Source organism: Elgaria multicarinata, chromosome 2 (genome assembly GCF_023053635.1).
Source record: "Elgaria multicarinata webbii isolate HBS135686 ecotype San Diego chromosome 2, rElgMul1.1.pri, whole genome shotgun sequence".
Taxonomy (NCBI): Eukaryota; Metazoa; Chordata; class Lepidosauria; order Squamata; family Anguidae; genus Elgaria; species Elgaria multicarinata.
This window is the reverse complement of record NC_086172.1, coordinates 130,764,637-130,789,609: the sequence shown is the minus strand read 5'-3', so window position 1 is coordinate 130,789,609 and position 24,973 is coordinate 130,764,637. Positions and strand designations below refer to the sequence as shown.

The 24,973-nt window shown below is 40.3% G+C and overlaps 1 long non-coding RNA gene across 2 annotated transcripts; it reads left to right on the top strand.

Annotated features, from left to right (window-relative positions):
* The first annotated feature begins 1,383 nt into the window (after positions 1 to 1,383).
* On the top strand, positions 1,384 to 23,675 carry LOC134392936 (uncharacterized). 2 transcript variants are annotated; one of them, XR_010025074.1, is made up of 4 exons: positions 1,384 to 1,464; positions 12,237 to 12,349; positions 14,156 to 14,200; positions 15,315 to 23,675. It is a non-coding gene; the product is annotated as an uncharacterized LOC134392936 (long non-coding RNA). The 2 variants fall into 2 exon arrangements; XR_010025075.1 differs by lacking the exon at positions 1,384 to 1,464 and adding an exon at positions 2,152 to 2,317 and having other exon boundaries at positions 14,156 to 14,204.
* The last annotated feature ends 1,298 nt before the right edge of the window (positions 23,676 to 24,973 follow it).

Below are 24,973 nucleotides of genomic sequence, written 5' to 3'. Positions count from 1 at the left end.
CGAGACTGGGAAAAATTGTAAAATATCCAGAACACTTTATCCCGGGATAACAGAGATTGTACACCGTTGATCCTGGAATCCCCATTTGGACGCAGAGGGACAACCTCTAGCTGACCCCGGGATAAATGGCTAGTGTGGACATGCCCATGCATTTCCTAGAGAAAAATAATCGGGAAGTCTTCAGATTTGCCTTCTTTCCTCTTGTCCCAGTAGTCTGGCATTCTACCAACGGAAGTGCAAGAGGAGATACCTGTTTTCTCGCAGCACTTCTACATTGAAAAAGCTTTCCCTTCCCTGTCCTACTTGCATTTTAAGTAAATGTAGAAGCCCTGTGGGCTCAGACCAAAATCTAGTATTCCGATTCCGAAAAGGGAAGCTTTATAAGCAGGGGATGAAAGTCTTCCCGTTACCCTTCCGGCATCACTATAGGACACCCAGCCGCTACCAACCTGAGGGGCCGGCTGGCAAAAGCACTCCTATTTTAATAAAAAAATTTTTTAAAAAAATTGTATGTTGAGTAGCAGCGATCTGAACCAACCAGGCGCTGACTTTGAGACGGATTTAGCCAAGGCGGGCACGGGGCGATCTTTACATCATTCCATTGGCAGTGTCCCTCGAAGGCAGCGTCTGATTGGTTCAGATCGCTGCAATTCAAAATAGAAGGTCAAAAAATATTTTAAAGTAGCACGCTCCGGGGCCCTGAGGCCAGCCAGGTGAGGAAGAGCCCTCCCCAGCCGCCTCCCTCCACCAGGTAAAAATAACCCGGAGGGACTGGGTTGGCAGGAGCTGTGAGGGTTCATTGGAGTCTGGCGCGATCCAGCTAAAGCTGAGTAAACTCTCCTTCGTGTGTGTGCTTAGGGCTGAAGCTCCGGTGAACCATTTCCCCATAACCCCGTAAGACTCGGGTTCAACTTTCCACTCCGTCACGAAGCTGATCTTGGCCCAGTCACTCCCTCTTCGTAACCTACCCAACAGGCTTGTTAAGACCATGTGGGTGCGGGCGGAATAACGTACATCTTCCTGAGCTCATTGGAGAAAAGATCTGGGGGAGAACAGGACCGGGGCGGTTTTCAATGTGCCCCTTGCCGCCGCCGCCACCACACGCAGCTCTTCGCTTCCTTTAGGAGACGTTCTGAATGGCCGGTTACAGCCAGCCCCTCCGCCCCACGCCATCCACTCTGCGAAGGGCCTGGTAAGAAAGAAGGCGTTCGCCACCTCAAGCTTAGCCAATCGCCTCTCCGCGTTCAGGAGCTTGGGCAGGGCTGAGGCGGGTGTCCAATAACAGGCGAAAGCGGAGAAGTGAACGATAGGAGCTCAGCCCAATAGGCGAGACCAGCGGTTTGTAGCGCTGTCGTTCCGCGCGGGGCTCCCATTGGGTGGCTGAAGTAAGAAGGGGAAGATGGCGGAGTGAGAGGAAGAAGTGAAGGGAGAGCCGCGGGCTGCGGCCCAGGGGCCTTGGCGGAGGTAAGAGGCGCGGGAATTAAGAGCTGTTACGGAAAGGTTTGTGGCTACGACGACCCGCTGGACGGAAAACCTACTAGGACCTTCCTTGGCCAAGCCCGGTTGCTGAGTTGGCCGGGAGCCGTTGTACATGCCCTTCTCGGTTTCGTGCCTCCTGATGGAAACAAGTTCGGGGGTTTAAGCTCTTCTTTTAACTAGTTCCTGGCTTTGTGAGGCACCGTTCTGCTCCTTGTGGTGACCGGAACATCGCGTTTTCCCTCAGCTACAGAGCCGTAAACTTTCAGTTGGGCTGGGCCTAGAGCGAGGGGTCGACAGTTCTTGCCTGGCCTTGGTAGTCGAGCCAAGCATTACAGTCGCAGGGACAATTCCGCGTCTTCCTGTCCTTTGCTTCCCACTGCTGGGACTGGAAAGGGTTACGGGCGCTTGGATAGGACGGCCATGGCACGGACGAGGTGCTCCAGGAATCTGAGCCATGCGGCGGTCGAGGAAGCCACCGCCAGCCTTTCCAGCCCTGGAGCTGGAATGGCTCCTGGGGAATTGCTGGGTTAACGATCCGCTGGGGAAGCCATCGCCAGAATTTCCAGCGGGGAAGGCAGGCGGAGGCTGGGTGGCTTGTTCGTTAGGTGAAACCATCTCCCCTGTTTTCCGCAGATGGGGAAGGGCGAGATCAGTGAGGAACTGTCCGGCTGCTCTCTGATCCCTCTTGTCATCCCTGCAGCTTCCAAGGTTTACAACGAGGATGTATGCCAAGCTTCCACATGCTCACTAGCCACCCACTGGCAAGTGCCACGAACCTCAGCCTTTACCTATATAATAACTGCAGCTTGAAATCAGCATCTTATTCCTGGAAAGTGGGGTAGGTCTCCTACCCTTGTACTTTCAAGGATGCCATATGTTAAAATATGCCAACTAGAGAATGCACCTGGTGTTGTGTACAGCAGGGTTGCCCTCAGTCCCCCACCTTAATATTTATATCAGTACTGCCTGTTTAGACCTCTCCCATTCTTTCCTGAGCAGGGATGATTATTCTTTTATTCATTTCATTTATTTTCATTTCTATACTGCCTGTTAGTGAAAGCTCTCTGTGCAGTTTACAAGACAAAGTTTAAAACCATAAAATACAATAACATAGTAAAGCATAATATAAAAGCATAAGTTTAAAACAAAATAAAACTAAAGTACTAACCAAGAGAAAAGCCAGCAAAAGTGCAGAGATCTAAAAGTGCACTAAAACAATGTTTAAAATTGAAAGTAAAGCATAATATAAAAGCATAGTAAAGCATAATATAAAACCATAAGTTTAAAACAAAATAAAACCAAAGTACTAACCAAGAGGAAAGCCAGCAGAAGTGCAGAGATCTAAAAGTGCACTAAAACAATGTTTAAAATAGAAAGGCTAAAAAGCCTAAGAAATTGAAGAGGCTATTCTACTGGATGCTACCACTAAAGAGGGCCTCTCTTTATTAGCCACCTGCCTCACCTTTTTCAGTGGGAACACCCAGTGAAGGGCCTCTGAGATTGATCTTAGGGTCTTATGCAGGAGTTTGGTAAGTTAATACCAGCACTTTGAATTTGGCACAGAAATGTATTGGTTGCCAGAGAATGGATAACTATAGCTAGGCTATATCTGTCCAGGTAGGATCATAGTTGCTATATCAGCCTAAGGCTGCTTCCAGTTACAATGCTGGATCTAAGAGCATCGCAAAGTGCAACCCCCTCCAGAACAGCTTGAATATCACTTATCCGGGCAAAACAACCATTGGTGGGAGATTCAGGACAAATAAAATGAAGTACTTCTTCACAGAGCACATAGTTAAACTATGGAATTCACTTCCACAAAATGTAGTGATGGCCACCAATTTTGATGGCTTTAAAAGGAGATTAGACAAATTTATGGAGGGTAAGGGTACCAATGGCTATTAGTCCTTATGGTTATATGGTCCCTCCAGTATCAGAGGCAGTATGCCTATGTACTCCAGTTGCAGGGGAACATAGGTGGGAGGGTTCTGTTTCACTCATGTCCTGCTTGTGTGTTTCACATGGGAAGTTTTATGTGAACAAAATGGTGGATTAGGTGAACCCTTGGTCTGATCCAGCATGGCTCTTCTTTTGTTCACTAACAGTATCTCCAGCTTATCTGGATTGAGTCTCAGTTTATTGGCTCTTGCCCAGTCCATTGCACCCAGGCACTAGTTCAGAACACCCATTGCCTCACCTGGATTTGATAGAAAAGAGAAATAAAACGATGTCGTCTGTATATTGGTGACACCTCAGTCTCTATCTCTGGCTAACCTCCTCCACGGGTTTCATGTAGATGTTGAACAGCATGGGGGGATAAAATAGAGCCCTGTGACACCCCATGGCATAATAGCCAAGGGATAGAGCAATAATCCCCAGCACCATCTTCAGGAAACAGCCATTCAAGTAGGAATGGAACCAGTGGCGTGCAATACCTCCAACTCCGAGTCCAGGTAGCATATCCAGAAGGATACCGTGGCTGATGGTATCGGGGTCCAAGTAGGAATGGAACCAGTGGAGTGCAATATCTCCAACTCCCAGTCCAAGTAGCCTGTCCAGAAGAATACCATTGCAAGAAAATACTTTCTTGAACTGAACTTCTTGTTGGCTTTTCTTCCATTTTCTCTTTTCTTATGTCACTCTACAGCCCTCAGGTATTTAGTGCATGCATACTTTGGAAATATAATTTAGGATTTTTAGTGGGTTAGAAGGGTTCTGGCTATCATGTCTGAATGCCTATGAAGGCAGACATAATTCATCATTTATTTACTTTTCCAGACAATTTTCTTTTTTAAAAAAACCTGTTTTCTTCGTCTTGACAGTGTTGTTTATAGTGTGAGATACAAACTCATAAGAGTGACAGATATACTGTTCTATTCAAAGAGTGTGAATAAGAGGGCAAAGCTAGGAAGGATGAGTCCGTATGTAATGCAGTAGATTATGACTAGCTGTAGAAAAAGCATTGAAATATCTAGTGTGAAGGAGTTGGCAGATCTAATGTAGAATTGTTAGTTGAGCTTGAGCAGATGGTTAGGGAATGCATATTGAATGTATTAAGTCAAATGCACAGTATTCATCACTATATTCAGAGAGCAGCTGCATCTATTGAAGTAGATAGTGCTGGTTTTTTTAAAAAAAATTGGGCATACTTCTGAATTTTGTTTATTCAGCTGCCAAAATGCTTTTGAATAGAAGAGGGACAGATGTGAAGAAGTATCTAAGGACTTATTCAAAGTGCCTTAGGTCTACAGTTTTTAACCAACACACCCCTCTCCTGCCTTGCAAGTAAAGCCCTTGCAGGGGAAGTAGCTTCTTGGGACTGTTGCTTGCATCTAACCCTTCCCTGCCTCCATAACTTCAGCCTGTCCCCACATCCTTAGGACTAAAGAGTAGATATTCCAGGGCAGGTGGGACCTTCCTTATTTGGCAGGATGGGGCTGGGTCAGCTCACTACCTGAATTAGTACTACTCTAAGCCCCTCTGGTACCTCCTTTGATTCCCAGCTGAAATTTCCTAAGGGAGGATTTTCTTTCCCCCAACTGCCATGGGTGGAAAAAGCAAGTGAGCTTCAATCCATCCACCATCTCACTCTTCAGACAGTTCATAGACAGCTCTCATAGCCCCTTTGTTTCAGAAACATTTTCAGTTTTCAACTAAAGTTAAAGTACATTTATGGAAACGATAAAAGCTAAAGAGGTTATTCTTTATTTCTGTAATTGAATGAGTAATTGTTGACAGTACACTAAATTCTTAAATTTAGGGGAAATCCTTATTCCTGTTAAAAATTAAGTTGCTGCAGTTAGTCTTGTTGTAACCTTCACAAGTGTGGATGTTTACTAAAAAAAAATTGATATTTCATCTCTGACAATAAAATACAATGAGGATGTAGCAAGCCTCTGAAAATTTATCCCTTTTGAACAGTAGTTATTAAGAGTAAGAAATCTGATAAATGTATTAAAAAAAAGTATGTGGTAGTATAATCCTGGGATTATGCCTCTTCAGAGAACAGATAGGGAATTATATCACTGAATGCCACAATCTTGATGTCTTTGGGAACTGATACTAGTTTTTATTATTTGTTTTATTGTCCCCCATGCTGGTTGGCCTTTCCCCTCCCTGTTTGTTTGTTACTGTGATTTTAGAATGTAAACTATATGGCAGGGCGTTTTGTATTTTGTTTTATTTTGTTCTGTACAGCACCATGAAAATTGATGGCACTATATAAATAAATAAATAAATAATAATAATAATGTGTAAAGAAAAATTCCAGGGAGGGCTGTACCATATTCCTTTTCTGAATGGGCAAATTTGTTGTCGGGAGTGGGGGCTCTAGAGAAAGCTGCACAGTTGCCAGGGAGTCTTCATAGATCTCAGAATGTGTCCTGATTGGTACTGACTTTTGGTCCAATCTTCATGTAGCTTTTCAGTACTGCTGTTTAATTTTCCCCAAAGCTTTTTTCTCTTACGCTTTGATGCACATTGTATTTATGCCCGTATTAGCCTGCTCCCTCTTTCTTTTTATCTACTTTCCGTTAATCTAAGGTCACTGGGATACTTTATAAAATACACCCAGTTTGTCTTGCCTCTCAAGCATCTCCAAATGGTATTTTCTTGACTTGAGCAGCCTTGTCTAAAACTGTTTGAAAAATACCTCCTCTAGAAAAATACCTCCTCCACTTCCTTACTGCTTGCTTCTTTCTGATAGTATACCTCTCTGGCTGCATTCAGATAAACCAGGGGTGGGCAACATGTGCCCCTCCAGATGTTGTTGGGGGGCAACTCCCATCAGCCCTAGCCAGCATAGCCAATGATGAGGGATGACAGGACTTGCAGTCCAACTACAAATGGAGGGCCACAGATTGCCATGAGATAAACCATGGTTTGATGGCATTTCAGCTGGATGAGTCAACCTGCTCTAGATGGGGTTGCATTTGGGCACTGCTCTTGGATCCAGCATTGTCTTGGAGGCACAAGTGCCTCCAAGGTTGATATACCGTGACCCAAAACAGACAGACGCTCTTGCTACAGTTATCCATACCCTGGTAACAACGTTGAATTTCTGAAATGTACTGTACTTGGGGCTGCCTGTGAACATTATTCAGAAACTTCAGTTAGTTCAGAATAGGGCAGCGAGACTGTTAATTTGGATTAGACAATATGATCATATTGCTTTGCCATCCGCGCTGGCTTCCAGCTACTAAGGAGAGGGTGTTTTCAGTGATGGCACTCCAGTTATGGAATGCCTTCCCTAGAGAGCCTTGCCTGGTTCCTATGATGAATTTCATCAAGTGCCAGGTGAATACTTTTGTAATCTTTCAACTTTCAAGATAAGTGTTTTAGATCATTGCATTGCTGTGATCCTCTGCTGTTGGCTTTTTTTTCTAAAATAGCTGTGGAATTTGAATGTATATCTAAATATATTTGAGGAAATGGTGGCCCTAAAATACAGCCTTTCCTGGACAGGGACAATCTAGCCACAGTAGTCTACAGTACCAGCCACAGCTGGTAACTTCCCAATTAGGCTACTGCAACACACTCTACATGAGGATACCCTTATTTATTTATTGCATTTTTATACTGCCCAATAGCTGAAGCTCCCTGGGCAGTTCACAAAAATTAATTACCCTTGAAAACCAGTCGGAAATTGCAGCTGGTGCAAAACGCAGCAGCTAGACTGCTCACTGAACATCTTATAAAGACCATATAACACCAGTCTTGAAAGAATTGCATTGGCTGCCTATACACTTCCGGTTGGGATTCAAGGTGGTGGCAATGACATTCAAAGCCCTAAACGGCTTGGGACCTCGGTACTTGAGGGAGCGCCTCTCCCTATATTTGCCTGCCGGAGATTTGAGATCTGTTGGAGGAGCCCTCCTCTGCGTCCCACCAACGTGAGACATACATTATGGTAGGACATGGGAGAGAGGTTTCTCTGTTGTGGTACCCCGCTTGTGGAATACCCTCCCCTTGGAGGCCCGATTGGCGCTGACACTGACTTCATTTCTGCGCCGTTAAAACTTGGCTTTTTATCAAAGCCTTTGAGGGCTAAATTCTCCATAGTTACACCTAGTTTTAATTGTTTTATTGTTTTAATTTTTTTCTACGGGTTTTAATTTGTTAACGATCTAACACATTTTTAGCTGTGTAAATTATTTATGTTTATATTGTTCTGATTTTATCTGTATGCTGCCCTGAGTTCCCAGTGATAATAGGATGGGATACAAATGTTTTAATTAATAAATAAATGGAAAATAAATAAGGGAAACACCTATTTCTAAAAACTGCATAGCAAATTGAACAGTACTTCAGTTTTGGCCAGTGTTTTTTTTGGAAAAATTTGGATCAGAAAACTTCTGATGTCCTAAAGTGATTGAGATTTGATTTAGAATGCTTGAATTACTATTAACATTTTATTTACCAAATATATGCCATTTTCTAATGCCTCTTTTTTCCCTAATAGTCAAAGGTAATTGAACTGAAATATTTGATTGGGAAGGAAATTCAATGCAGCACACTTAATATGGCTTAAACGTTATATTCAAACAAGTTCAAAGCTTTACTTAGAAATTATTTCATTGGATTATTTTAGAAATATATAAAAGGAGCAATCCTGTGTTGTCTAGGGGGACATAAGATTGTTTGGTTTCCTGGCTCTGAGCTTGTAGACAGGGCTTTGAGCTGGGACCCAGGAAACCCCGCTCCCCACCCCTCCCCTCTTGTAGCCAGTGTGAGAAAACTCCACCAGCTACCGCTCCACGCTCGCATTCCTCAGGTGGGAAGGGGAGGAGACTGGGGACATATGGCTACGTATTATCCCCCCCCATCCCCTTCCCTCCCCCTCCTCGAAGCCCCCATTACAGGCAAAATTGCCTGTCTGGCCAAAATGCAGGGCGGCCGGAGAGTGGAGGCGAAGATTGTCTCTGCACTGCAGCCACCCTGCATTGGATACTCCGCAGCTTCCAAATTTGGAGGCTGCCGACTTCTCGATCATCCCAGAGTGCAGGACACGGAATAACGGGCTGAAGTTACAGGAAGTCAGAGTCCGGCTGGACATCAGGAAAAACTTCCTGACTGTTAGAGCAGTATGACAATGGAACCAGTTACCTAGGGAGGTTGTGGTCTCTCCCATACTAGAGGCATTCAAGAGGCAGCTGGACAACCATTTGTCAGGTATGCTTTAGGATGGATTCCTGCATTGAGCAGGGGGTTGGTCTCGATGGCCTTATAGGCCCCTTCCAACTCTACTATTCTATGATTCTATGATCTTCATTGGATTGTGCCTTAAGGCATGAAAAGTCAATAGCATGCAGTTGCCTTACATTTCTTTAAATTATAGGGGGGGAAATAAGGCCCTAAAATCTGTTAATATATCGTATTTCTTCGATTCTAAGACACACTTTTCCCCCCATTTAAACATCTCTAAAAATCGGGTGCGTCTTAGAATCGCGGGTGCGTTTATTATTTCTTAGAATCAAAGCTTTTTTTCTGTTGGTGGTACTGAAATTAGTGTGCGTCTTACTATCAATGGCGTCTTACAATCAAAGAAATATGGTAGTTATTTTAGTCATATCCAAAGAGCTATGCATTAAAGATGCAGGTATTTCCTAGGTATACTCATCTGAGGAAAGTTAACTATGATTTTGGCACTGTTCAGTCTGACTGGTATCATATCTATTTCTTACGTTACAGTTCACTTTATTAAACTGCATTTTTAGGAATAGAAAACTTCCTGTAGAAAAACTTTGCAGTAGAAAACTTTCTGCCCTGCACAATTGATTTTGGCACAAAATGTGGATTGAGATTCAGTTGCAGCAGCACCAACAGTTTTTATTGGTGCTGTGATACCCTATCCCTAGAAAAACTGGGAAGTATTGCTCATACTATGTGCATCTTTTGTAGAAAAGTGAAGCTTATTGCAAAACAATGTCAGATGAAGGGGTTGGGATGGCCTTTCTTGCTCTTCTGGAACTAAAAGCTCCAAAAACTGCTGATCCCTCCCTCCTTTCATCCTATCTTCTTGCCATCTTTACTAACAGGGCTCAAATGTCATTTTACAGAGCTGATGGCTGCTGTATTGAGGCTGGCCCCAGGCTGTGAAATACAAAGTTACAGTATTAAAACCCTTGAGCCTCTGTGGTGCTGTACAGCATCTTGCTGTAAATTAAATGTGTGAAGTATAGACATTTAAATGGAAATGACAGCTCTTTACTTTGAATTTCTGGTGCAGTTCCTGAATAATTGTAGAAATATATTCTATCATATTTCTTCTGGCTCTTCAGTGACTTTGTTCCTTTATCTACAATCCAGAAATAGCAAAACAAAACTACTTGGTGCTAGAGAATCACAGACCTGTCTATAGGCCAGGTCATATTTTCATCTCCTGGTCTGCCAGTGCATAATGTGGTTAATTTTAACCATAACTTCCAATTTCTATTTTGCCAAATGGAGTAGAGAGATTGAGGTTTGGTTTTTTAGTCTTATTCTTATTTTGAGTATTGTTGGGGAAAAAACCACCTTGGAAATGCGGAAGAGCTGTTCTGGAAATTGTTTTCCTTTACAAAATAGCCATCTCCTCCATTCTACACAGCAGCATGTTGGCGTTATAACAGTGAATTAATATATCAGGCCATTTCAATGCTTGCTGACTGGGTAAAGGGAGAGGAGAATCCTGTTATAAATCTGGAGCAGGCAGCCTGGTTCCTGAATATAGCAATGATTTTAGAAGTATAAACTCATTTTTAGATTCTTTAAGATCTTGAATTTACTGTTTCTATTCTTTGACTTACAAAGTACTGTATACCCTCACCTTCCATGGGTATTCATATGAGATGCAGGTATTCCACACCATTGAAAAACAGGCATAATTTTGTTCTGAAAAATATGACCCACAGATGTGATGAAGACGACTGGAACTGAAGTAGTGTACCAGTCAGGTCCTTCTCTCCCTGCCCCCTCCCTCCCTGCTCTCTTATTAGTTAAGTACCTCCAATGATTCAAGTACTTTATTTCTGATATTTTAAAAAAATTAATATGTCCACATATGTTAAAAATTACTTAGTGAGTGGTTAGTGGAATTTGATTTGAACATGGAAATTCAGCGCGTAGGATGGTATGTAAATTTAAAGACCATCTTAACAGTATATGGCTAGAAACTGCAATAAACCCAGAGGGCTGCATCTTGCTGAGGGTGCTGATTCTTCCTTGCCTTTGAAAATATTCCGCATTGCAGGAGGAGGATAATAAGGACCAGAACGCTTTTGTTTGTGTATACTAGGTGTGTGTGTTTAATTGTGTGTGCTGTGTATAATGAAGCAGCTGGGCTCACAGGTGATTCATCATTCTACTGCTGGCCTTGTCAGCTTTGCATTCTTGAGACCTAACTGTAGTCCTCCCCTTCAATGAGGTTCAAGCAAAAATATGCAGGTTTCCTGATTATACCTATCTGAAAACATTCCATTCTTTTACCTAGAATAATGTACTACTTGATTAGATATAGTTGAGGGCAGGGAGGAACGTTACCCCCTGTGTTTTTTCAATTTCTTCCTCACTGGGAATAGTAAGAAATGCAGAGTCTGACTGAAAAATGCATTCATGTGAATACTGCATTTCTGAGTTTTCTTAATCAGAGCTAAGCATATGTGATTTTGATGAATTATGCCTCTTTGCATTTTCTTGAATGTAAAAGCTATTTCATGCTTTACATGGCAGCCTGGGTACCAATGTTGGCAACAATAATGACAAGAGGAAAACGTATCTCTAAACATTTAGTGGAAATGTGCCAGAGAGCATGACCTAGTATTGCAGGTCCCCTGCAGATGCCCATAAATTGTGGTGGGGAGCATCTTATAGCCTGAGAGCTGAATTTAATTTCAGAGAAGCTGTTGGGGGCCACATTCCAGTAGTGGGTATAGCTGAAGGCAAAAGGGCTGGGGCCAAAAAATATCAGCATATTTTCGCTTCAAGCTCTTACTGCCAGTACCTAAGCCTTAGAAGAAGCATTTCGACCTTTTAGAATGGGGGCAGGGAGGATGTGCAAAAGCTGGGGAAACTACCAAACGATTGGTTGTTGGGGGAAACGGTGGTGCAGGGGAAAGCCCACCCCCCCAGCCTAAGGTTGGTTCTCCACCCCTGACCTAAGTGGTTGGGCTGTGCACCTCCCTCTCAGACATACATTGTCCTGTGATGAAAAATGGTGTTCACAGTTTGTCAGGTTCAAAGACAATATAAATTCCAGTTTGCCATTAGAAGCTTCTGGTTGCAGTGCATGAGAGGGGAGGAGGAGGGAGCACACAAGCCAGGTGTTTGCAGCTACCTGTGCATGTCATGCTAAGCTTGCACAGCTCATTGATTACAAACTGCATTTTAGGTAGTCTGAATTTGCTTTGCTTTCCCCCCTCCTCTTCCTCCCTCCCAATCCCCTTTCCTTTTGTGTCATGTCTTTTAGATTGTAAGCCTGTGGGCAGGGACTGTCAAGAAATACTTTTGTAAGCCGCTGTGAGAGCCTTTTTTGGCTGAATGGCGGCATAAAAATCCATAGGACGGGGGCTGAAATCTAGGTTCAGACATTTGTTACTGTGATTTAAATTAGATTAAATGAAATGAAATAGGTTAGAGCCTTGTTCCAATACTAGGCAAACACTACTATCCTGTATTAGCATAAAAGGTCTTCAGTAGTTGCAAGGTGGGAAAGATCAATAAGTAAGACGCTTTTTAATGGTCAAAACTTAGGATGGTTTTTCCTGTTGTGCATCTCCCAGGTCCATCCATCCATCATCTTGATTGGCAGTCAAAACAAGAACATTGCATTACCAGAAAGCTAAAGGCAAGGGTTCGTGGTGATAAAATGATTTGTGTGGCCACAAAGCTAAAGGTAAGTGTATTTTGTCCGTGGACTTGTTTTGCCTGCTTATTGATTATTTGAAAGCAGTTTGCTGACTGGCATCCTAGGGCTGGAGCTTGTGTTGTGCTTTATTCTGATAAGAGGATACTGGGGAAATGATAGGTCTGCTGCATGAAGAAGATGGGGAAATGCTAGTGGGTGATATTGATGATGGAACTATTTAACTCCTACTTTCAGTCTTCTCCCACAAAGGAAACTATACTTAACCTGGCAGAAATGATGAATAGAAGGAGTTCCAGGCCAAGATAAGTAAAGAGGTGGTACAGCAGCTCCTAGGCACTCTTAATGAATTTTAAGTCTTCAGGATGAAATAATTGCATCTTTGGGTACTAAAGGAACTTGCAGGTGTAATCTCACAGCCTCTTTCTATATTTTTTTAAAGTTCTTGGAGAACAGGTGAAGTGCTGCAGACTGTAGATGAACAAATATCCCCATCTTCAAAAAGTGGGATGGGGAAACTGACCTTTTTGCATTTTTTATAGTTACTTAGAATTAAAGAGTTCTGAGCACAAGGAATTTAGTTTGAGTATCAAAACTGAATGCAGCTCCACACAAAAATCAACTCCTGGCTACCTCAAGCATTCTTCATTTCAGCAATATAATTTGAGTTGGTGGTGTTGAGCCATTTTGTTGCTGCTATTGTTAATTAATTTGGAGTCAGAAATCCTTACCAATCTACTGCAAATCTCCCTTGAGATCCCAATTGTGTGGAGAAGCCATAGCTCAGTGGTAGAGCGCATTCTTCACATACAGAAGATCCCAGGTACAGGTTTTAGTAGACACAAGCCATGAGTCATCAGTGTGATGTGACTAAATAGACTAAAGCAATTCTAGGTTGCATCAACAGAAGTATAATATCCAGACCCGGTATTACTCCATTCTGTTTGGGTCAGACCTCATCTGGAGTTCTGTGGCTGGCATTTAAGAAGCATATTGACAAATAGGAACGTATCCAAAGGAGAGTGACAAATGATAGTGAGGTGCCTGGAGACTACTTCCTGTGGGAAAGGTTGGCTATATTTAGCCTGGAGAAGAGATATTTAAGAGGAGATATGATAGCTCTTCTTTAAATATTGCAAGGTCTGCCACATTGTTGATGGAACAAATTTGTTTTCTTTTGCATGAACTAATGGGTTCAGCTGATAAAAGAGATTTCAACTAAGCATTAGGAAGCACTTAATGCTGTTCAACAGTGGAACCAGGGTGCCTTCAAAGGTGGTTGATTCTCCTTCGTTAGACATTTTAAAGCAGAGGTTAGGTGGTATTACTTTATCAAATACATTGGCTTAAAATGTTTTTATGCAAGTGAACCAATTTGATCATTTCTCAATTATGAATATTTGTACTCGACTTATCAAACACAGCATTTCATTTTAACGTGATGAAAATAAACTGGTCTAGTCTCAATCTATCAACCATGGGCATTTCATTTCTTGTTTGCTTCTTTGTTTTTGTTGGGGTAGTGCTGGGCCAAGACAGAGAGAAGCAAAAAAAGAAAGAAAAGAAAAGAAAGAGCAACACTGAAAGAAGTCAAAACTGTGCCATGTGCATGTTACTATATTCTCTTAATTAATCTCTGTTGGTTATGAGACAGATAACCAATAGCTCGCTCATGTAGTTCTAAAAGAGTATTAACTCTTAAAGAGAAATAACTTCTTCCAGAAAAAGGGTAGACATCACCCATGAAGCTTTTGAATTTGTTTTTATGATCTTGCTTGACTTGAGATTTGTTGACTGTGAGCCTTAAAAGCTCTTAATCTTTTCTTGTGATTTCAGTTAAAGAATTGGAAGCCAACAAACTACAGTGGTCTTTATGCAACAGTAAGTATGGAAAGGGGGAGTTATATTCAAATCACTATTAATATTTCAGAAGTGGTTTCGGGTTCTTGGTTGAAATTCTAGAAATGTGAAAACATAAAAAATGAGTGTGTGTATTTTGGTGCTGGAAGTCCCACTGCATGCTTGAAAATTTGTCCCATCATGAGACCTACGCTTAGTCTGAATGAGTTATATTGAAATGACCAGACAGCCATCAACATTGCTAGCTACTTCATGAACCACTAGTCTATTACCTGAAGCTTTTTTTCTCCCTGTGGTATTCTTTTTATTCCTTTGCAGTCTTTGGATTCATTAGCATTGATCCCTAAAATAATTGATCCCTAAAATCCGTCCTTCATCCCACATGGCAAACCAGATGGCCTCCCAATCAGCCTTAATAATTGACTTATATTGCTATATAACTTCTAGGATTCTTACCTGAAGATATGCACTACTTCTGGCACTACTTATATCTTCATATGTAATTTTTTTTAAAAAAAATATATAACATTTTTATCCCATTCCACAGCCAAAAAAAAGGCTCCCAGAGCAGCTTACAAGCAATCAGCAATGAAGACAGTCACTGCCCTCAGGCTTACAATCTAAAAAAGATATGATACACAAGGAAAAGAGGGGAAAATGAAATATGTCAGCAGGACTGGTGGAATGGCCCTGTTCCCCCTCTTGTTTCCTGAGGGAGGGGCAGTCCAATTGGAGCAGGCCCTGATGTTTCCTTTGCCTGCTCCTGTCTCCATTGTAGATTTTCCTTCCATGCTCAACTCATTTTTCTGACAATGATTTTAATTGATTTCAGCTACATTTGCAGTGTGAGGTAAGCTTAGCCTTATGCATATAGAAATCCCCACAACAATCAGGATCCGTGTTGTATGTGTGAAAGTTGATAGGTCCAGTATAAGCAGGAATATAGTCATGACTAGCACATTGCTTTTCGGATAAAGGTAAAAGCAATCTTCCCATTTTCAACCTTGTCCTTGAATTCATCTGTAAAATATTTCCCACAAATATCCAATGTACTAATGAAAAGTGTGTGTATATCAAATTGATCATGAAGTTGGTTTCAGTTTACTTACATTAATTTGTGTGTATGTGTTTCCAGGTCCTTTCCTCTTGACCCAGCAAAGGGTGATTTTGAAGCTTTGCCTGTCCAGGAATGCACTTCTGGTGAAGAAAACTCCTCTCTTTATCTACATGAGGGAAAATGAAGAACCACTGTTCTGTTTCTGCTCCAGCTTTTTAACATAAAACTTGACATGTGAAGCCTGTATTATAGAAAAAAATATTATTGCCCTTTCAGTGTCAACTATGCTAGCTCTTTTCTCAGAGTCTTGCACTCTAGAAATGATTTTATATAGAGGCAAAAAACAGTTCTGGTTGATAGTTTGCTTCCTTCAAAATACTTTAGTAAAGTAACTACCTACCCCTACATATCTATTGGAGAACCTAACAAATTAATATGTCCTTGAAACATGTCTCTCAAAACTTCTTATATGAAAGTTCCTGGCAGAAAAACCAGGATATATATGTGTGCTGTAATGAAGAATTAATAGAAAACAACTTGGAAAATTCCCCCATGGGAATTTTTCTTGTCCTTAAAAGGGCCAATTTATAGATAATCATCTTAATGCCACTATGTAAAGCAGCTGATGCACAACAGCTAATAGTCATTTTGTGTTTGAGTACATCCTCATGTTTTAAAGCAAAACAAACGAACAAAACAGATGCACAGAATGGCTGGAAAGGGGATATATTGCCTCTTTTCTAATGTTCCTTCTGGAGTAAGAGGAGAAGATTGAGGCTTAAAAGGACAAAGCAAAAAACCAAGCCTGGGGCAATTGGGTTTATATGGCATCCCCAGTCTTCCCTAGGGAATTCAGCAGCAAAAGGGACAATAGCTTTCTCCAAGTCAAGCTTTTACCCAAAGGGAACAAAAGTGATAGTTAAAAGGTGTATGTATAACTTTCCACCACTTAGATGAACAAAGACTAGACATGCTCAGGAAGGGCTTCTTCACTAGTTCTCTGGTGTGTTATCCACAGTTAAGGTGGAAATTGTGATTTTAACATGTTTACAGAAGATTCTTTGTCTCTATTGTGTGTGATTTATATAGGACATTTGCTTTCAGCATGGGATCATAGCTGACCTTTAGCCACACTATACCAGGGTGGGTGGCTTCCTGTTTTTTTTTTAAAAAAAAGTCTTACGTACTTTCTTGTGCTGAACCCTGGAGCCCTTAGTAGTGCACCTTATTTCAATCATATTAAAATGTGAATTTAGGTTTGCCAACTGATTTAAAAAACCCTCAATCTAGATTAAAAATGGGAGTACATATTTGTAATAGTGGCCAGTCATGGCTAACAAAATTTTGAAACTACCTGATGCCTGGTGAGAAGTTGCAAAGGCATTTTCTATGAAGGAAAGCAGTGGCTGATTGGAGAATACATTTCCTGTTGTGCGGTTTTATAATCATACATTTAATAAGAGGAGCATACCAAAATAAGCTCTCGTACTTGATAATTATTTCTCATCTGATTTAATAATATATATTATCAAAAGATGCACAAAAATACTTAAATTTTACTCAGCTGCTTTTCTTGATTGAAAATTTAATTTGGAAAAAAAATGGAATGTTTGACAGAATGCTCAATGTGCTAATTTGTAGCTGCAGAACATAATCGGATCTTTGACTGGTCAGCATAGAAAGGGAAATGGTCATGGTTGGCTAGCTTGTCATTCAGAATCAGATTAGCTTTGAATTACACTGAAATCCTGAGACAAATAGAAGTGCAAAATGTAATGTCATTGGATATCCTCGTAGGATGTTCTGAACAGGAATTCCTATCAAATTCACAGGATTCTAGATGTAGGACCAGGCATCTTAATGAAATGTAAGTTGTTCTCTGCATTTTCTGATACTGAAAATTTAGAAGGCATCTAGCGTGATGATAGTTTGATCAGTCTGGATTTTATGTTATCTTAGCTACTTACACCTCAGAAATATTACTTCTAAAAGAATATGTAGTACAGAGTGGGAACATTTAGTTTTCCCAAGTTGTTCAAATGACTATAAGAGAGTGGACGTACCAGTTGCACAAAACTCCAGCCAAGAAATTTACCCATCCACCCCTTTTACTCTAAACCCCATTCTAACTATGTACCTATTTACGCTGAACGGGACTACATTAGGAATGAATTTAAAGTCTTGGAGAAACAACGTCTGCTGTACTTGCCCAGGAAATCCTATTGCAGTACTTGTCCTGTAGCATCTTCTTAACAGTACTGTGCAAAGGCAATATTGCCTTAATTTTTTTGGTTTTACATATCGATCTGCATCTGTTTCTCCATGTTGGCAGGAAATCTTTCCCATATGAAAGATTAAACAAATACGGGGCATGTGCAATAGTATAATATATACATATAAATATATTTTAATACTTGTGGACAAAATGTTACAAGTTGTTTGAGAACAACAAAATCACCAATGTCTTCCATTTTGAGATGTGTATAGTTCCATAAGCATTAGTGCTTTGTAGCAAAACTGTAGTGCCATGTTAGGATCAGTGCATGAGCCTAGTAGTGCTTTTTTTACAATTTCAGAGTGACAAATTAACAATGCTGATGGTGTAACTCATAAGAAACTGACAAAATTATGATCACGGTCTTCAGATGCAGTGTCCTTTCTAGGCAATGGTAGCAGAAACGGATGTATCAAATCATTAATGTGAGTTGGAGGGTGAATGGAAATTTTATCTGTAAGTATCCAGGTAAATTTTAGCTTCATCTAACAGAAACTACAGAGAACCTCAGATTGTTAGTGACACAGTCCTTAAAGTCCTTTCTCTGTGAATGAATATTTTGCTATAATGAGAAAAATAACTTGGACTCCTTGGGTGCAATCCTATACATGTTTCAACAGGAAAAAGGTCCTATAACTCCCAGCATTCCCCAGCCAGCCATGAGAGCTGTAGGACTTTTTTTTGCCTAAACAAGGATTGCATCTTTAAATTTCAGTGAGTAGCATGAGCTTATGGCTAATCACTCCCTCTATTTCTTGTAAAAATGTCCCTCCATATATCTTTGTTTTCGATTCAGAAGGCCCTGGTTGTTTGAATCAGTTACCAATAGTTGTATATGTTCTTGAACTACTCTTCTGTCAAGGTATCACTGTAGCTTTTGATTAAGGGTAACATCTTGCAAAATTGACTAAATCAGAAATGATATTTGTCATTGATACTAGATTATTAATAATGTCCAGTGTTAAAAGCAAATTATTTAAAGTTTCTATTTACCTAGAAAAAGCAATTGTAGGAGTTTCCTGGTAACTTTAGCTGTTGGATCATATTTCATTCTTGCAATCCAAACACATTTACTTGCATTGTTATTTATGTCCGTAGGATGTCTCCTTTCTTTTCAGAGAATGCTCCAAGTTGGTGACGCTCACCTACTTAGCCTCTTGCTCTAGGTTCCAGCAAGTCATTTGGATAAGTTTTAAGTCAAGTGTCTGATTCTTTGTAGATCTCTATTTTAGACTGCTTTACTTCTCTCATTTAAAAAATTAATACTTTTAGCCTAAAGAGGATACTGCATCTTTCTCTTGGTCTTGTCTGTAAATGGCCACCTTGGTGAGGGAAGAAATGTTTCTGGCTTTGAGTTGATTATTGACTAACAATTCACAGGAAACATGTAATTTACTATGAAGCAAGAGATCTTGCAGAATTAGTTTTACGTTTAAAGGTCTCTGGCTATTCTCTCATATAAATTGGGCAGGTGGATTGTTTACATATGAACTGTGAGGACCTGAGCTATGTCAAGGTTCTGTTGTGTATTTGTACCATTGAATGAAGTAGTTCTAGTGCTTGGGAGAATCAATTGATGGAAAAATACCTCTGAAACTGGAATGCAAAATAGCACAGTATGTAGGGGGAAGAATCCCTGATGCAAATAAAGCCATAAGATGACTTAATAAATAGAACTTTAGTAGCAATAACTGTCTGCATGTAATAGGAACTAACTTGCATTAGCAAGAATTGTACAGTAGAATAAATGGTACTAACCAAATAGGTTTGTGGTGCTCTGTGTTGCAGGGAGTTGCCTGACAAGATGTGTTTCTCTTTAAAAGGCTGAAAAATTGCTCTCCTCTAAGGAACTTGGCACTTGAATACTCCAGTTCAGGGTCTGGTATAATTACCAGAATAGCTATTTTGTTTATCAGAATTGGGGCAACTAGGAAAGAAGCTTATTGTGCATGAAGAAGTGGATGAATCCTTATCCTGCTTGTCTGTAGATAGTGCATGGTTGATATGCAGCTCTTTCAAGGCTGTGAACAGGGCTAGGTTCTGCCCAGATATATAATGGAGGAAACTGTGGAAGGTTGTTGCCATTACTTGAAACTGGTTTGACGTGTCATATTTGCTGAGGAATATAGGCAAAATAGTTCATCCAAATATTTCTACCAAGAGTTGTGGATGTCTTTTGAAAATGTACTTTTTTAAAACTTGTAAACTTGTGATATGGTTTCACTTTTTCTTAGTTTAACAAAGCTGCTTTTGGACTTGGAATGGGGAGAGCAACTTTCAGTTTTGGGATGGCTGGCAATCTTTTAGAGAGCATGCAGTTTATACCTCCTTAAAATACAGCTTGCACTATCCTTGTATGCATGTGCATACTGAAGACTTAAGGAAACTGTAAGTCTAATATGTAACTGCCTTAAGGAGGATTAATTTGACCAGATTCATCTGCAAGGTTGGTATGTATACTTGAGGATGGTGGCTTTACTTTTATTTCTGTTCTTAATTACGAGGTATCCATTATCTACCAGCAGTTTGATTAACACAGTCTTGTGTTAAGGTGGAATGAGGAAGCTCCTGTTTTAAAAGTAGCATCTACATATATTCTGTACAAAGCTCTACCCCTACAAATATATACTAGAATATGAAAATTAATAAGTTTCCAAAATAATGTCTGGAAATTGAATCTGAATCAAGCATGAACTTGTCCTGTATATGTGGATAGTCAATCAAACTTGTATAACTATTCTGCTCACATAAAATCTATAGGAAGCTTTTACTGTTAATCTAGCAAACAAAAACATTCCCAGGACTTGGCTAGCTAAGGAAATTATTTGTACTTCATTACCCACTTGATTGTTCTGAACACACATTGGGAAAATCCTAAAGGCATCTCATGGTTATTGCAGTAGAACTTGTATTGCTCTAAAACTTTTGAACAGCTGGTTTGCAAATGCTTTTCACTATTTACAAAACTGGTGTTAGGCTGACATCACAGTACTGCTGCTCAATTTAGTAAGTAGTCAAAATTTAGCTTAGTATTTGGGTCATGAATGTGTGGACTTCTTAACTGCATGCAAGATTTGCTGCATTAGCCATGGCGCTATTCAGGAAGATCTACTTAGGATGTGGTTAATTGCTTGAAGATGCTTGGCTATTTAACATAGTGTCATTATGGAGAACAATGTAGCCTTGATCTATAAAAGTGTGAGGCTATGATATCCTTCAGGGGGATTGCACTTAAGCAGCTTACACCTCAGTAGTTGCTATCAGCAGTTGTGGAGTTTGAAGTGTTGAAATTTATTTTCATCTGCAGTTAATGGGAGAAAAGATCCTTCTCTAAAGTGGCTCTTCATGGCACTTAAGCGATCCCTGTGTGTGTGTATTTTCCTCCTCCTCTGCATTGTAATGATTCTTTTGATAGCTCTTATCCTTTAACTGGAGATCAGAGTTTCATTCAAAGCACGTTGGAACGGCTGCACAAGGCTTGCTTGTTTATGTTTCTCAGTTCTTCTAGTGGTATGATTATTCTTTTAGCCTGTACTCTTATTTTTTAATGGTGAAACTCCTTTACTCAATTTATCCCTTTTAGACTTTTTTATTTTCCTTCTTTGCTTTGCACTTTGAAGAGCAGTAAATACAAAGGCATAGGAATCCAAGCACAATATTGACAAAGAATACATAGGTGCCAGTCTTTCACAACAGGCTTCCAGTATACAGATAGCAAGTTTGCAACTGGTTGTTCTGGGACCTTGCAACCAGGATTTGGAGTATCTAAGCTGAATTAGGTGTTGTTGTTTTTAATATCATACTATTAGAGAGGTCTACATCCTTTCTCTTTTTATATTTATAGAAATAAATTTTCCCTTCCCTGAAATTCAGGGAAATGGCCTGTGGGGATATTTGTCCCACCCAAAGACTTCAAGAATAAAAACCAGCTATGATCTGTGTGAAAATAACTCCTTTGCATGAAAATTCTCCTTTTGACTAGAATTTGGAAAGCAACAGACTAGAGAATGAGACTTATCATACTCGGGAGGTGAGGGAAGGTAGAATATTTCCAGCATACCAAGAGAAGAGAAGGAAGCGTGTGTTGACCTCATTGAATGGAGGCTTTCTATATGAGCACTTGCTAGTTGGTTTTAGGAGGAATTCTCAAGTTTTCCAAGTCACAGCACAATAAATATTTCACAATGCTTAGCATTTCTTACAGTCTGGAAGTTACAACTTAGCTGTGCTCCTCCATGCAAAAAAAAAAAAAAAAAAGGGGGGGGAGGGGGTTGTAAAACATTTGAAAAACAGTTGGAATTGTGAAGCCCTCAGAATTAAACATTTGCATGGAAAAATGGCACAAGCACACAGGCTCACAAACCGTCTTTTATAGAGCTAGTATTCTAATTATGCATGATTAAGATGTCTAGTGTTATAGTTATTACCAGTAAATTGATATATGCATTTATACATTATGAAGCAATAGGAACTAATATACCAATAGCTTGAATTTACTGCTTTGATTCTCAGATTTTTGTTCTTAGAGAACATGCCCCTTTAGAAAAGAGGGCAGAGTGTACAAATGAGGGAAGAAGCATGACACCAAAACTGTGTATTGGAAAGTGGAATCAGCAGAATGAGCCCTTTTGACCTCTTACCAAGTTCACCGTGGTTCCTTGAGCCTGCATATGAACATGGTTGATGGCAAGATGGGTTCTTGGCTGCTGCAATTGTACAAATAAAAAAGGTGCAGAGTTTCATAGTACAGAGAAGGCAATAGATGAAACCCAAATAGGGCAATAGACAAATTATCTTAAGTAGTAGAGGAACTTTCAGATAGCAGACAGAATGAACCTTGGTCAGAGCCTGTTGCAGCAAATAAACGAGTGAATGAAATCAGTAAGCAGTCCATACTCTTCAGGTATTGAATCCTTTCAAGGAGAAGTCTTTCAGGATTCTTTTACCTCCTAGGCAGCTATACTAAGATGTACTGGTTTCAAACCAGCAATAATGGTACTTTACAAGAATCTGAAAATTGGAATTTTTTGTCTGATATGTCCTCAAGACAAGTTAGAACTCGCTAAGTAGAAGAGGAACTTTTGATCTGCTAGAGAACAAATGATAGCAGCAGCACCCAGCACCCTGCCCCAGTTTTGCTTTAGTTACAAAAGTGAATTGCTAAGCTTCAAAAAATGGGTGCATTTAATGGTAGCAAATATTTGCAGAATACATAATAAAGTAATGGATCCTAATAACATTAATGAAGAACAATTCTTGTAGGAAAGCCTAGATTGGAAGATTATTTTCCTAATGTGAAGAAGCTGTTTTAAAGGAACCTCGTGTTTAAAATCCCTTAGGTAATGGCTAGACTAGTTCCTGAAGGACAGCTTTAGCTAATATGGACACTTTATATCAAAGTTTGTCCTTTTCCCTAGATAAAAAATACATTAAGGCATGTATTTTTTTTTCATTTTTATAAGTCCCCCCCCCAGGCATATACATTTCTAGTTTGTTGCAGAGGCCATATTTTTTCTTACACTGCCAGTGTCTGTAATTTGTAGCTGCCAAATAGATTTAAGATGACGGAGCAAGGAGTGAAGACTTGTATTGACATAAGCTTGACTGTCCCTCTGATTTCATGTTAACAGGCAGTATAGAATAGACCACAATATTTTTCTCTGAATTCCTCCCTCGAAACTCTGCTCTTCTTGGAGGTTGCAAATGTTTGTGGGTAGCAAAACCAAAGGGTGGAATCTATGTCTGTGCTACTTAGTTTCTTCTTTCACATAAAACAGGTTACTCAAGGGTCTGATAATGCATGTGGGAGGAATGTACTGAGAATAATGGGTAGCAAAGCCTAGATCCTTGGAAAACCTACAAAAAGTTGTCTTAGAAATGTAAGTTTAACTCACCTTGATGAGTAGACGGTACAGGTCACATTTACATTTACTTCATTGCACAAATTATGTAACAATATGAAAAATCTTGCCCTGTATATATCTGAAGTTTTCCAAAAGGCAGCTTGCTTTTATATCTATGCATCTTTGGGGGAGGGGAAGAAGGGTGTTAAATTTATTCTTTTGACACTGTAAACAATAATTGTTCAAAAATGAACTTGGAAACTCTGCACCTGTATACAATTTTTTAGCAATAAAGCAGCATGGGCTGAGAATGCACTAAAATGTTATTGTGTCATTCCTTTGAGGAAAGATAAATTCGTTGGCAAATGTTAAATGTAGAGAAATGAGTCTAGCTGCAAATATGTTAGTTTCCTTCCCAATACAGGTGAAAAATGCTCAAGTTGAAGAAACAAAGCAAGTACTCAACAGCACTAAGCAAACTCAAGAAATTTATGAATAGCCTACAAACCTGCAAATCCAAAAAAGTAATATTTGATACTTTGATACAACAGTTGACTAAAAACATGTCGTGTGGCAAGTACCCCCTAAATAGTCAACTGTGGAGTGGACTATTAACACACAATTGACTATTGTGTTATCCGAATGTGGCCATAGTGGGGAAATCTCAAAAATCCGATGTAGTATCCTCAAGTACTGTTACCTCCTGATTTGTATCAGTTGGCTAGTCACAGATTCTGATGTAAATTTAGGGATTTTTCTGTTTGGGGTTTGGTAAAATGTCAACAGGGAGTTATGCATTAGGAATGTAAAACTAAGTAGAGAAACCTGAATGGGAGGATCCACCAAAATTGGATAGAGGCACCTTCCATGAGCAGAGCCCTTATATCAATGGAAGGCAAATCCTGAATCCAATCCAGTAGGTTAAATACCCAAACCTGGTATTGGGAAATGATATGGTGTTGCATAGAAGGAATCCCCCTTTCTCTTGCACAGCAATTCACTTTCAGAATAGACTGAGCTGGGATAATTATCTGACTTGTCAGGGGATCAGATCATGCAGCGTCCTTTCCCAGCAGGGGCTGTTTGATGCAGGAAAGCACGGGCTGGTGAAGGGTACAGGCCTGTGCCTCTCCCATTAGTTTTGATGGCGAGAGGACATCTTCTGCTGACTGCTCTATTCGGCCTTGACGTTAAAAAAAAGGGCCTGTCCTGGGGAGCCGCCGATTGAGGCTCCACAAGTGCTTCCAGGGACAGGATTATTTCCCCTGCCAATAGAGCCCACTGAGTTTCTGCCACTCTCACCTTGCAACTCTGTAGGCAGGGGAAATAACAGAGCCCGGCAGAAAACACAATAATCAACGGTTGTGCAGATAATCAACTCTGCCCAGCATTGGTAATTTCGTTGAAATAACTAACCGTGGGGTGTTTTTTTGCCCCACAGACATCACAATAGACAACGGTGGACTATTTAATCAACCATTGACTACTGTGTCATCTGAACCCAGTCTATCAATACCTGGCTCGCCCCTGTGTTTACCAAAAGTGGCAGGGTCCCTTTTCTTTTTTGAAAAAGTTTTAGCTAAATGTTTTTACACTAGAAAGCAGAGCACATGCCTCCA